Raw genomic sequence first — 13,837 nt, forward strand, 5'->3', positions numbered from 1 at the left:
TTCTATACCTGTTCGATAGAGATTAATTATTCTGTTGGCAAAAGCGCTATATTTACTGTACAGTCCTAGATCCATTTCCAGTTAATAAGGGCTTTATTCAAATCAGGTGAGTTAAATGGGAGTCTTTCGGCTGATATCAATGTGCTTTCGATCACATGAGTTAGTGGAGTTATATTTGCTGCCTTCAGAAGACAGTAATCCTCTGAGAATATAAGCACTACAAAAAACAAACAAACAAAAAACAGTGCGGTTAGTCTGTGTCTGCTGTTGTGTGTTTGGTTGTTGTGGTAATAGAACATTGTGTTGCTATGGCAACTGAGTTAGATTATTAGGGGATAGCACATCACTTCAGCACCATATCATCCATCCACCAATAAATTAGCTAAAAAATTTGTGCAAACAATAAAACAAGCTTTAAAATCGGCAAAAAATCAATTATCCATTCAAAGCCACTGCAAGGAACACTACATGGAGCCAAAGCCTCATTTTCCCGGGTGTTGGAGGGGAAAGTTCTCAGGGGATTGGCTGGTAACTGCCCGGATACAGGGTGCAGCCTGAGCAGAGAGAGGGACAGATTTAAACAGGAAACTGTCACCCTGATTTGTATACCCCGCTCCTTATTAGAGACACAAACTCCTACCCTGGCTGATCTCATTTCTTGCCCTCCGATTCCGGGAGAAGTGTGTGTGTGTGGGGGGGGGGGGGGGGAATGTGTGTAGCGCTCTGACCCAAATGCCATTGAAACCCAAGGGGATGTTTAAGTGGCTTCAATTGATATTGGATCAGGTCCCATGTGTTTGTGTGGAGTCCTGCACAATGGGAACCTGGTCCTGACTGGCTCCGGAAAGGGGCTTTGTCAAAAAGAAGTAACAGAGGAAGGGGGAGTGAGGGATTGTAGCATAAAAGAGAGAAAGGGAGCTGCAGTCCTGCTAATGACAGCCCAACACCCCTAGTTCCCTGTGAATCATTATTATCATCTTCATCATCGTCGTCTTCATCCTCTTCTTCATAGCCATCTTTGGCACATTCTCAAACTTTACCAGCAAAAATTTTAGATAATCGTTCTCGATAGTTCCTCATCTCTAACAAGGGGACAGTAGCATTTCCCTGTCTCACGGGGGTGTTGTAAAAGCAACTACATCACAGACTGTGAGGGGCTAATGTATTATCGTTATTGGGGCCCTAGAAAAGCCTGTGATAAGACCGAGAGTCCTGAATCACTATTATTCTTCTATAATATTACACTGAATAATAATAGTAATTAATAATAATTATTAATAATTTATTATCTCTATTGTGGTTGGGCCTGGGAGCCCCATTTCGGATCCCAGTAGTCCAAGCACCAATCTCAGAACAAACAGACTGTCCCTCTCCCAAAGATGTGTTTGTTGAATGTAATTTATTTTGCATCAGTCCCAGCTCCCGGGGAGTGCGTAGGTGCTCGGTATGGGGGGGGGGGTAGGGTGGGGGGAGAAGGGGACCCCCAGGTGTGTCAATGGCAGGAGGACGATTTGGGAAAGCCCCCCTCATACACGTGCTCCTGTCCCTGTGGAAACATCCAAGTTGGGTAAATTCCCGGAACAGGAAGCTGGAGGTGATGGCGGGGATTGGTAGATTCCCTCTTTTCTCCTCGGCAGATTTTGGTGTTTGATCTCCACCAGAAGCGAATTGATTCTGAAAGCGACAGGGCAGTTATTTGTCCAAGCTCAGCCCGGCTTCCCTCCAGTGTGTGTCTCCCGCACAGTGATACCGGGCGGTGTCCTCGGGCTTCCGGCCGGTCATTTGCAGGTACAGCAGGTTGTTGGGGTTGTCAGTAATCGCTGAAGGGGAACCCGGAGGCTTTGCAGGAGAGGCAGAGAGAGTCTCCGGGCTTTTTTACATCCCTTCCAGACTCCACCAGTGCCTGGGACGAGACACCTGCAAATAAAAAAACAATGAGATTCCTGCAGACCTGGCTGCTAGTGAGATTGATACAAAACCTGGGGGTTCCCCAGTGTCTTCAGACAAACAATGCACCTGTGGAAACAGTTGAAATCAGAAGGAAATGGAGCCAGAATGCCATGTTCCGGACTGGGTTTTTGTTGTTGTTGTTGTTGGTGGTGGTTTTTGTTGTTGTTGTTGCTGTTGTTGTTGTTTGCCTGGCACTGCACAGACACTGGAGGGTGGGGGGGGGGGACAGAGCTGTGGGGTGAGGGGAAGGGCTGGCTTTAAAGAGGAAGCTGAGTGAGAGAATTTGCATCACCTGCTTTTTATGAGATAGAAATAAACCACCACCTTCCCTCCCGCCCGGGGCGTTGCAGGGACTAGCAGAGTGAATAGCTGAGAGCGAGTTGGGAATCCCCCCTGCAGTGTTAGTGGGGCACTGAGGTAGTGGGGCGGTGATGTGCAGATGGGATGTCTTTGAGCAATACGGGGATACTTCTAGAAGGCTTGGTCTACACTAAACCCCCAAATCGAACTAAGGTACGCAACTTCAGCTACGTGAATAACGTAGCTGAAGTCGACGTACCTTAGTTCGAACTTACCACCATCCAGACCCGGCAGGCAGGCTCCCCCGTCGACTCCGCGTACTCCTCGCGGCGAGCAGGATTACCGGAGTCGACGGGGAGCACTTCTGAGTTCGATTTATCGCGTCCAGACAAGACGCGATAAATCGAACCCAGAAGTTCGATTGCCTGCCGCCGAACCAGCATGGTAAGTATAGACAAGCCCGAATAGTCAAAGGAGCTGAAGGGAGTTGGGCTTGGAGTGTAGGGCTGTCTTTAATTGAATACCACTGCAGAATGTATTACTAAGCGCTGAAAACATCTTCTTAATCTTCTTCCTTCCGTTACCAGAAGAATGGGAGACAGTACATTAAACTCTGTCAATGCTGCACTAAGAGACAGAATCATTATTTATTATTATTCTACCAGCAACATAAAATTAGTGGGGATTTGGGGTCAGGATCCCCTCTGCTGTGAAAGTCGTAGCCCCAGAGGCGCCATGGTGCTCAGTCACGCTGTGACAATTATTTTCCGGGTTGGAGGCAGTGTGCTCAGGTGCCAGGCCCAGTTCCCGTAAGCGGTGGGCGAACGTTTGCAGAGGTTGGTTTGTAAAATCTGAGAGCTGGGGCTGGGCTATTCAAGGGTTTTTAGGGCAGACAGTAGCTCACTAGGTCTCTGAGTAGCGCCATGGGCTATATGAGGCCGGAACAAGGATTTGTCCCAGGTTAATGAATCATAGAGAAATACCTCAACACCCACTAATATTGGCTTCCACCAGACGGGTTATTCACTAGTGTATTCACTAGTCAACATAAGGGTATCACTGTCTGTTCCCTACTCACTGCAAACCACAATAGGAAACTCGGATTTATTTCTCTCCTGGAATGCTGCTCTCTCTATTTCTTTTCCTTTGGTGTGTGGTTTCTGGGGTGTGAGTGTAGTTATTTAAGATGGAATTGTGTGTGTGCAGGGCGGGGTGTCTAGGAATGATACATTAAGGGCGAAGCTCACAAGGGGACATGGCTGTTGCAAGGCTGTTGCACTTGCTATAAGTAATTAGGGACTTGAGTCTCCTCCTGAATCCCAGAGAGTGTCCTAACCCCTGGGCTGTAGAGTGACTCACTTTCTTCCTCTCTCTGGCCCAGTACATATTACCAGCTAGACACCTAGGGGATTTCGGTGCCTACAGGGTGCAGGCTTTGAGGATCTTGGTGGCATGTCCGATTTGGGCACATAAGGCGGCAGTTAGGTGCTGAATTCCCTTTGTGGATCTAGCCCTGAACACACATTGAAAGCCCCTGGCAGGTGGGTGTCCAGCGCTCCTAGGCTCCGTCCAGAATTCAAACCTGTCTGCCCAGGCTGAGGGTCTGTAAAACTCTATGATAGGAATGAGGTGTCCATATGGATTCGGCAGCTTAGCAAAACCTCAGCCTGGCTGTTAAAAAGGGGTTTAAAATACCGTGTGTTCATACACTTTCCTGTCGGTTCTCTCAGCCTGGGATATTGGGAGGTGGAGGGGGGTGAGGAAAGGCAGGGAGGGATGGAGTCAGGGGCACAGAGTGTATTAGGGGAAAGGGAAAGTTGTGGGCTGGTCTCTTCTAACAGTGCGGTTAGTCAGTGTCTGCATCTGTGTGTGTGTGTGTGTGTGCATCTGTGTGTGTGTGTGTGTGAGAGAGAGAGAGACACACACACACACAGGATGGAAGCTAAAGACAGCTTGGAAACCCTCGGCCTGGCTGTTGGGGGGGGGGTTAAATAACATGTTTTCATTTACTTTAACGTTGGTTCTCTCAGCCTGGGCTATTGGGAGGTGCAGGGGGGTGAGGAAAGGCAGGGAGCAGTGGAGTGAGGGGCACAGAGTGTATTAGAGGAGAAGGGAAAGTTGTGGGCTGACCCTTTTCTAACAGTGCGGTTAGTCAGTGTCTGCATTTGTGTGTGAGAGTGACAGTGTAACAATGTTGGGTCTCACCACCTGGCGCCTCCTACTGGTTGTCTCGGGAATTAGCTCAGTCCAGTGGAGCGCCCCCTCCTGATGGTGTCCCGTCCATTGTCTTGCCCTTGGTTGACGTGTGGACCTGCATTGCTCCCAACTCGCAGCGTCCTCAAGAGGACCACTGCTCTCCGGCAGTGCCCCTTAGTCCATCCACACCCCCTTCCAAGGCGGAGGGGAGAGTTGATCAGTATCCCTTGGTGCCCCAGCCACCATGTACAACCACACACCCCAAGGTCTAATCCCTCTTGTCAGGAACCGGGCATGGTCTATAATGGCCGCTCCCTAAGGCCGATGGCTGGGTGTACTGCAAGGCGGGAAGGGGGGGACCCAGGCCCGCCCACTACTCTGGGTCCCAACCCAGGGACCCTATAGTGGCAGCCGTTCTGCCCTCCTTCTCTCCCTCCATCTGTCCACGTCCCTGGGCCACTTCCCCTTCGGTCCCTCGCTCCGGCTAGGCCCTTCCCCTCAGGGTCTGCAGCCTGACAGACACCGGGCTGGAGTTTCCTTCTGCTCCCGCGGGGCTGCCCAGCACTGCGCTGTCCCAGGTGCTAGTCTCCCACTTGGAGACAGACCTTCCCTGTCAAAGGCCTGGGAAAGGCTGAATCTCTTCTCTCAGAGAAGCCTTCTTATAGGGCTCAGCCTGGCCCTGATTGGCTACCTCCAATCCGGGCCCTGATTGGCTCCCAATAAGCCCTTCTCTAATTGGCTCCCTGTCTGCGCAGGCCCACTGGCCTGCTGCAGCCTAAATTCACAAGGAGTGGGGCAGCTGCCCCACTACACACAGACAGGCAGCTGAGGACAGGAGTTTTCTCGCTCACTCTCTCTCCGTCGCTGCGAGCTGTAGAACTCCAGCGCCCCCAGTGGAGAGTTTGTCCTTAGCCAGCGAGGGCAGGTTTTAGTCTGAGCTCAGCCCGGCTTCCCCTCACTGTGTGTCCTGCACAGTGATACCGGGCGGTGTCCTCGGGCTTCAGGCCGGTCATTTGCAGATACAGCAGGTGGTTGGGGTTGTCTCTGTAGATGGTGAATCGTCCTTTCACTGAGTCTGCGTAAAATTGTTGGCTCCCATCGGTGTTGTGATGGGTTGGATCACAGAAACCCCCTTGGGAGCTGCCACCAGATGTGCAAAGACTACCCCTGCTCCTGTTTTCCCTGCCAACTCAGGACTCCAGCACCGTGTCTTGCTGAGCCAGACACTCCCGTCTGGCTCCAACACAGACCCAGGGTCTGAATAACTTGTCCCAAAGCTGCAAGTTTACCTGAAAACAGCTCACAGAAGTGTGCTTCTCTTTAGCACTCAGATTCCCAACTCCCAACGGGGTCTAAACCCAAATAAACCCGTTTTACACTGCATAAAGCTTATGCAGGGCAAACCCAGAAATTGTTCGCCCTCTATAACACTGATAGAGAGATATGCACAGTTGTTTGCTCCCCCAGGTATTAATACATACTCTGAGTAAATTACTAAATAAAAAGTGATTTTATTAAATACAGAAAATAGGATTTAAATGGTTCCAAGTAGTAACAGACAGAACAAAGTAAGTCACCAAGCAAAATAAAATAAAATGCGCAAATCTATGTCTAATCAAACTGAATACAGATAATCTCACCCTCAGAGATGCTTCAGTAAGTTTTATCTCAGACTGGACACCTTCCAGGCCTGGGCACAATTCTTTCCCCTGGTACAGCTCTTGTTGCAGCTCAGGTGATAGCTAGGGGATTCTTCATGATGGCTCCTCCTCTTTTGTTCTGTTCCATCCCTTTATATCTCATTTGCATAAGGCAGGAACCCTTTGTCCCTCTGGGTTTCCACCCCCCCTCACTGGAAAAGCACCAGGTTAAAGCTGGATTCCAGTTCAGGTGACATGATCACATGTCACTGCAAGACTTCATTACTCACTTGCCAGCACACACATATACAGGAAGACTCACAGGTAAACACAGCCATCTGCAGACAATGGGAGTCATCAAGATTCCAAACCATCCTCAATGGCCCACACTTTACATCATTACAATAGGCCCTCAGAGTTATGTTTTATATTTTTAGTTTTAGATACAAGAGTGGTACATTTCTACAAATAGGATGATCACACTCAGTAGATTATGAGCTTTGTAATGATACCTTACAAGAGACCTTTTGCATGAAGCATATCCCAGTTACATTATATTCACTTATATTTTTATAAAACCATATAGACTGCACAACGTCACAAGTGTAAATGTGTGAGACCCACTCCAGCCCCTTCCCGGGAGCCTGACGGAACCAGCTCATGTAGTAGCTGCTGAAGGTGAACCCGGAGGCTTTGCAGGAGAGGCGGAGAGAGTCTCCGGGCTTTTTCACATCCCCTCCGGACTCCACCAGCTGGACCTGGGACTGGACACCTGGGAATAGAAAGATATTATACATCGCGTTGATATTCAGATCAACAATAGACAGTTACCTCCCCCGCCCCCCGATCATGGGTGTGAGGAGAGAAAATACCTTCCAAAGCCACTGCAACAAACACTAAATGGAGCCAAAGTCTCATTTTCCCAGTTGTCGGAGCGGAAAGTTCTCAGGCGATTTGCTGGTAACTGCCCGGACACAGGGGGCTGCAGATTGTCTCTCCAGGTGAAGTCTGGGCAGAGATAGAGACAGATTTAAACAGGAAACTGTCACCCTGATTTGCATATCCCACCCCTTATAAGACACACAAACTCCTTCCCTGGGTGATCTCACTTCTTGCCCTCCGGTTCCGAGAGAAGGGGAGATATGTGTCAATGTGTGTAGCGTTCCAACCCAAATCCCACTGAAACCCAAAGGGATTTTTGTTAGTGGCTTGGATCGACATCGGATCAGTTCCCATGTGTTTGTGTGGAGTCCTGCACAATTGGAACCTGGTCCTGAACTGCTCCGGAAAGGGGCTGTCAGAGCAGAAAGAGAGAACAAAGCGGGTGAGGGATTGTAGCATAAAAGAGAGAGAGGAAGAAAGGAAGCTGCAGTCCTGGTGATGACAGCCAAGCGCTTCTAGGCCACCTTTCAATCATAACCATCATGATCTTCATCCTCCTCCTCATCATCATCTTTGGCGCATTCTCAAACAATACCAGCTAATATTTTATATAATCGTTCTCGACAGCTCCTCATCTCTAACAAGGGGACAGCAGCATTTCCCTCTCTAACAGAGGTGTTGTGAAAGCAACTACATTAAAAATTGTGAGGGGCTAATGTATTACCTCAATGTGGGGCATACTAGTAACTGCAATAAAACTCGGAGTCCTGAATCACTGCTATTCAGTTATAATATTACCGTCAATAATAATAAATAATTAATAATAAATTATTCTTATTGTTGTGGTTGGGCCTGGGAGCCCCGTTTCAGGCCCCACTAGTCGAAGCCCTGGGCCATCTCAGAACAAACAGATGTTGCCTCTCCCAAACATTTGTTTGTCGAATATAATTTATGTCGTATCAGTCCCAGCATGCCGGGAATGTGGGGGTGCTGGACTCAGTGGGGTGGGATAGGGTGGATGGAGAGGGTACCCCCCAGGGTGTAAGCGGCAGGGGGATGGGGTGGGAAAGCCCCCCTCCCACATGCCTTCTTGTATGAGTGTGAACGTCTAAGTTGCGTAAATTCCCGGGAACAGGGAAGTGGAGGTGGCAGGACAGGATTGGCAGATTCCCCTGTTTTCTCCTTTTACTCCTCTTCAGATTTTGGTGCTTGAGCCCCAGTTCCTCTCCAGCAGCGACCTGTTTCTGAAAGTGACAGGGCAGGTTTTTGTCTGAGCTCAGTCCGGCTTCCCCTCACTGTGTCTCCCACACAGTAATACCAGGCGGTGTCCTCGGTCATTTGCAGAAACAGCAGGTTGTTGGGGTTGTCCCTGGAGATGGTGAAGCATCCCTTGCAGGGCTGTGCATAGTTGATGGTAGTTGAAGTTGGGTGTATTTCCACTATGCACTCCAGTCCCTTCCCAGGAGCCTGTCTGACCCAGCTCATCCAGTAGCTGCTGAGGGTGAACCCGGAGGCTTTACAGGAGAGGTGGAGAGAGTCTCCGGGCTTTTTCATACCCCCTCCGGACTCCACCAGCACCTGGGATTGGACACCTGCAAACAAAGACACAATGAGATCCCTGCAGACCAGGCTCCCAGTGAGATTGATACAAAACCTGGAGGCTCCCCAGTGTCTTCAAGAAAACAATATACTGGGGAAACAGTTGCAATCAGAAGGAAATGGAGCCAGAGTGACACGTTCCTGACCTTGGGGTTCTGCCTGGAGAGGTTGCAGATCAGTGATGATGTGCTGGAGAGGTTTTAGCTGGGGGGCTGTTCGTTATGGCCAGTGGTGTTCTGGTATTTTCCTTGTTGGGCCTCTCCGGTAGTTGGTGATTTCTGGGTACCCGTCTTGCTCTGCAATCTGTTTCCGCAGTTCCCCGGGTGGGTATTGTAGTTTTCAGATGTGTATGGATCCACAACCTTGCTTTAGAAAAATCCAGTGTGGAGAGCCTAAAAGGTCTCAGATGGAATAAAAATGGTTAAGGAGTCTGACCAGCCCCATAACCAAGATGCTGAGCTTGGCCAGCCTGTTGGGGAAACACTGTTGTTGGAACCGGAATGTCACCATGTTGACTCTTTGAGTGAACAGTCTGTGTCTGAGGTTCAGAGAGAAGCCTGCATAGCTGAGTCTGCAGATCAGGACAGCTGTGCAGTTAATCTCGTGAGAACACAGGGGATGGTAGGCAAACTCTCATCTCTAAATGCTTGGGATATGTCTTATAGTCTCTTAGTGGACTTAACATCTGACTCCATGTGGAAACAGAGGTTGGTGATGGAAAGAAAAAAGAACCTTGGGTCTAACATGCTAATGAAAAAATGGACAATATCTCTTTAAGACAGAGTCCAGTCTTGGAATTGGTATCTGAAAGAATCTGAAAACTAGTCAACAAGCTAGTGTCTGTGTTGATGCAAATTGCCTGACAGACATGGGGGGAGAAAGACTTGCCCATAGCCATTAGCAAAGAGGACACACCCAGCCAGCCAATGGATTCTGTTAAACAAAAGAGCTCAGATTTTGACCCCCCCAGAACAGGGAGGAAGGGAAAGACTAAACCTGGCAAATAAAAACCACCTGTTAACCCCAAAATGCCAAAACCCCAATGGTACTGAGCCAAAGGCGTGGCATGACAAAAATGATTAGAAATGTACACTGGTAATGAATTTAATGCTAATATTAATGCTAATGTTAACTCTTGTGACTAATGTATTGCTGATACCAAACACTGTAAAATGTACAATGTGCCTAATCTTTTGGAAAAACCCCTGAACATGTTGGGAGTGATACATAAGAGAACACTTTATGTTAAAAGACCTTGTGATACTGATATTTCAGAGTTAGTGCCTGGAACTAGTCTTGAAACTGTACACAGGAGAAAAGACATTGCAGACCTAATGTGCTGTATGAAAAGGGAAACTGAGGCACATTACCATCTTGGTTTCATGGCTAAATGCCAAGATTCCTACACTATGGGGAACATTAATATCTACATTGACTTGATATTAATTGGGTTCCAAACATTAGCCAGAACTTGTATAAATAAATTAGCTATTTTCATTAGCTTATGGCAAGATCACATGAGACATATAAGAATTATGGTGCAAGAGCAGATCGAATCCTCTATTGGTCTAACCAAGTTTTACCTGGGGTTTGTAAAGAAATTCAATCACCTTGTTACTTCCATAATGAACCTTACAAAGAAACATCCTGTTTTAGTCAAACATGATTTTGATAAGCCATTTGTGTTATGCACTAAGGGCACGTCTACACTGGCAAAATTACAGCACCAGCAGTTACAGCACCACTCAGAGAGCGCCGAAGGAAAACCACTGTTGTATGTTCACACTGACAGCTGCCTGTGCAATAGCGTGTTCACACTTGCAGCACTTGCAGTGGTGTTCGGAGCGGTGCATTCTGGGCAGCTATCCCACAGAGCGTCTCTTTCTCTTCTGCCGCTAAGACTTGTGGGAAGGTGTGAGGGGGTCGCGGAGCATCCTGGGTCCAGTCCCAATGCCCCGTGATACATTGCTTCGCATCCCAGCAATTCCTGCACTTCTGTCCGCAATTAGCACCACCTGTCAACGGTTTGTGTACTGCGCGCTCTGCCTCTTCTGGGCCACAGGAATGGATCCCGAACTGACCAGTATGCTGCTCACTCTCACTAACACGTACACGTCACGAGTGGCAGTGCAGTTATTCCTTAAACTACAAAGACAAGAGGAGTGTGACATTGATCTTGCTACGCGTAGTAGCTACGACACTAGATTGCTTGTGGTATTCACGGACATGCTGACCACAGTGGAACGCCGCTTTTGGGTTCGGGAAACAAGCACCGAGTGGTAGGAACACATTGTCATGCATGTCTGGGATGATGAGCGGGTGGCTGCAGAACTTTTGTATGAAGAAAGCCACATTCATGGGACTGCATGATGAGCTCACCGCAGTCCTGTGGCACAACGACACAAGAATGAGAGCCGCCCTGTTGCTGGAGAAGCGCATGGTGATAACACTCTGGAAGCAGGCTACTCCAGATTGCTACCAATCAGTCGCGAACCAGTTTGGAATGGGAAAGTCAATTGTTGGAGTCGTGTTCATTGAAGTGTGCAGGGCCATTAATCGCATCCTGGCTCCAAAAGACCATGACTCTGGGCAACGTGCGTGACATTGTGGCTGGCTTTGCACAAATGGGTTTCCTTAACTGCGGAGGGGCAATAGATGGCACACATTTTCTAATTCTGGCACCAGACCCCCTAGCCACTGAGTATATTAATCGCAAAGGGGAATTTCTCAATAGTTCTCCAGGCACATGTGGATCACCATGGGCATTTCACAGACATTAACGCAGGCTGATCCGGAAAGGTGCTTGATACATGCATCTTTCAGAACACCGGCCTATTCAGGAAGCTGCAAGCAGGGATTTTCTGCCCGGACCAGAAGATCACCATAGGGAAAGTTGAAATGTCCATTGTGATCCTGGGAGACCCCGCCTACCCCTTAATACCCTGGCTTATGATGCCATACATGGTTCAACAATAGGCTGAGCAGTGCAGAATGACTGTGGAGTGTGTATTTGGCCATTTAAAAGCCCACTGGCGATGCCTGTATGGGAAGCTAGACCTGGCCGATGACAATATCCCTGTGCTTACAGCTGCGTGCTGTACACTCCATAATATCTGTGAAGGGAAGGGTGAAAGCTTCACTCAGGGCTGGACCGCTGAGGGTCAGTGCCCAGAGGCAGAGTTTGAACAGCCAGAGACCAGGGCTATTAGAGGGGCACAGCGCGGGGCCATAAGGATCAGGGATGCCTTGAGGCAGCAATTTGAAGCTGAAAGCCACTAATATTTGTTGCTATGCTCCGGATTGCAGTGCTTGTAATGCTAGGAGGTGATATGGGGCTTTAACATAACTGTCTGTTGTTTTGCAGGGCTCTTTTTGCTTTCACTTGATAGAATAGAGATTGTTTTCAAACCAACACAATTCTTGTATTAAAAGACAACAACGGAAGGAGCGAGTCAAACGAAGGCTGTGCTGTGGGGTTTGATCATTGCTGCCCCCTGGTGGTGGACAGGAGAAGCGGACTCTGCAGCCGCCCTCTCTTTCTATCACTGACCCCTGTTTTTGTTATTAAAACCAGAAATGAATATTTTGGAGGGGTTAGTTATTTATTCATTTAACCCAGGGTATTTTTTTTCTCCTAGGAAAATGCTCCTTGTGCCAGAAAACCCACCATAGGTGGAAAATAATTCAACTAATCAGACAAAGAAGCAGAAAACAAAGGAAACACACAAAGAAACTTGGTGGGTTCTAGTGCGAAATGCTGAGCGATCCTGGCCCTTCTGCGGGAATGTGTCACTGACAGGGTGATACCGAGTGGAATCCCAGCCCGGTGAATTCAAGAGGGCGCTAGACGGAACCGGAATGACCAGGGTGAGGATCTATGGCCTGTATTATGCAGGAGCTCAGACTAGTTTCTCATCCTGCTCCGCTCCGGCCTTTATGTCTATGGATCTGTGACTCCCCGGCAGGTTGTGTGGGGGCTCAGCATTTGTCCCCTGCAGAGGAAAGAAAGAGGAAGGGACCCAACTAAGAATGTTCTGTCCTTTGTGGGAACTTGTATCAATTCCTTCACCTTGCGTAAAATCAAAGAAGAGGAATGATAATAACAATAAAAGGGTTTGTTGCTGCCAGTCCCTTTCCCAACACTGATCTCATTTTCACTGACAGGCCTTGGGCGCCCCCAACACCAAAGGGCTTCTCTGATTACTGCAGGGGAAGGTTTTTGTCTGAGCTCAGACTGGCTTCCCCTCACTGTGTCTCTGGCACAGTAATAGCGGGCGGTGTCCTCGGGCTTCAGGCCGGTCATTTGCAGGTATATCAGCTTCTTGGAGCTGTCTGTAGAGGTGGTGAATCGCCCTTTCACAGAATTTCCATACTGCGTAGTTGCTCCATTAATTGCTGATACCCACTCCAGCCCCTGCCCGGGAGCCTGGCGGACCCAGCTCATCCAGTAGCTGTCTATGTTGAACCCTGAGGTGGTACAGGTCAGTCTGAGGGAGTCTCCGGGCTTTTTCACATCCCCGCCGGACTCCAGCAGCTGGACTTGTGACAGGACACCTGGGAATAAACGCGTGTTAAAATCATGTCAGTGTGAATTGCCAACTATCCATTCCTCTGACTCCCCTACTCACACAGGGGGAGAAAATACCTTCCAAAGCGGCTGCAAGGAAAACGAAGTGAAGCCAAAGAGGCATTTTCCCTGGTGTGGGAGGGGAAAGGTCTCTGGTGGGTCAGTTGGAAACTGCACAGACCCAGTGGGCTGCAGATTGTCTCAGGGTGCAGACTCGGCAGAGAGAGATTTAAACAGGAAACTCTCATCCTTATTTGCATATCCCCCTCCTTATAACAGATAAAACTCCTCCCAGTGACTCACAAGGATGAGTGCCCGGGTCTGGTCATTCCCTCTGAAGCTCCTGGCATTGACCTCTGTTGGAAGACAGGACACTGAGCTAGATGGACCTTTGGTCTGACCCAGTCTGGCCGTTCTTATGATCTCACATCTTGGTCTGGGGTAGGCGCAAGACTGGTTCCTAGAGGAAAAAAAATATGGGAAAAGCTTTGAACTAATGAAGGGTTTAACAGACTCTCACCCTTTGGTGTTGCCACAGCAGCTAAATGGTGTATGCTCTGTCCACAGGCCCAACCCTGAAACCCCTGAAGTGGACATGACTCTCCACTTCGCCAGGATTTGCGGGGGGCTAGAGACACCATTCCTTACCCATCCTGGCTAATAGTCATTAATGGACTTCACCACCATGAATTTATCCAGTTCT

General features: G+C 48.8%; 1 pseudogene; it reads right to left on the reverse strand.

The window, feature by feature from the left end:
* Positions 1–1,692: 1,692 nt before the first annotated feature.
* On the reverse strand, positions 1,693–13,323 carry LOC101933778 (Ig heavy chain V region 3-like; annotated as a pseudogene).
* Between the last annotated feature and the right edge of the window lie 514 nt (positions 13,324–13,837).

This window comes from Chrysemys picta, chromosome 13, assembly GCF_011386835.1.
Source record: "Chrysemys picta bellii isolate R12L10 chromosome 13, ASM1138683v2, whole genome shotgun sequence".
NCBI classification, from domain to species: domain Eukaryota; kingdom Metazoa; phylum Chordata; order Testudines; family Emydidae; genus Chrysemys; species Chrysemys picta.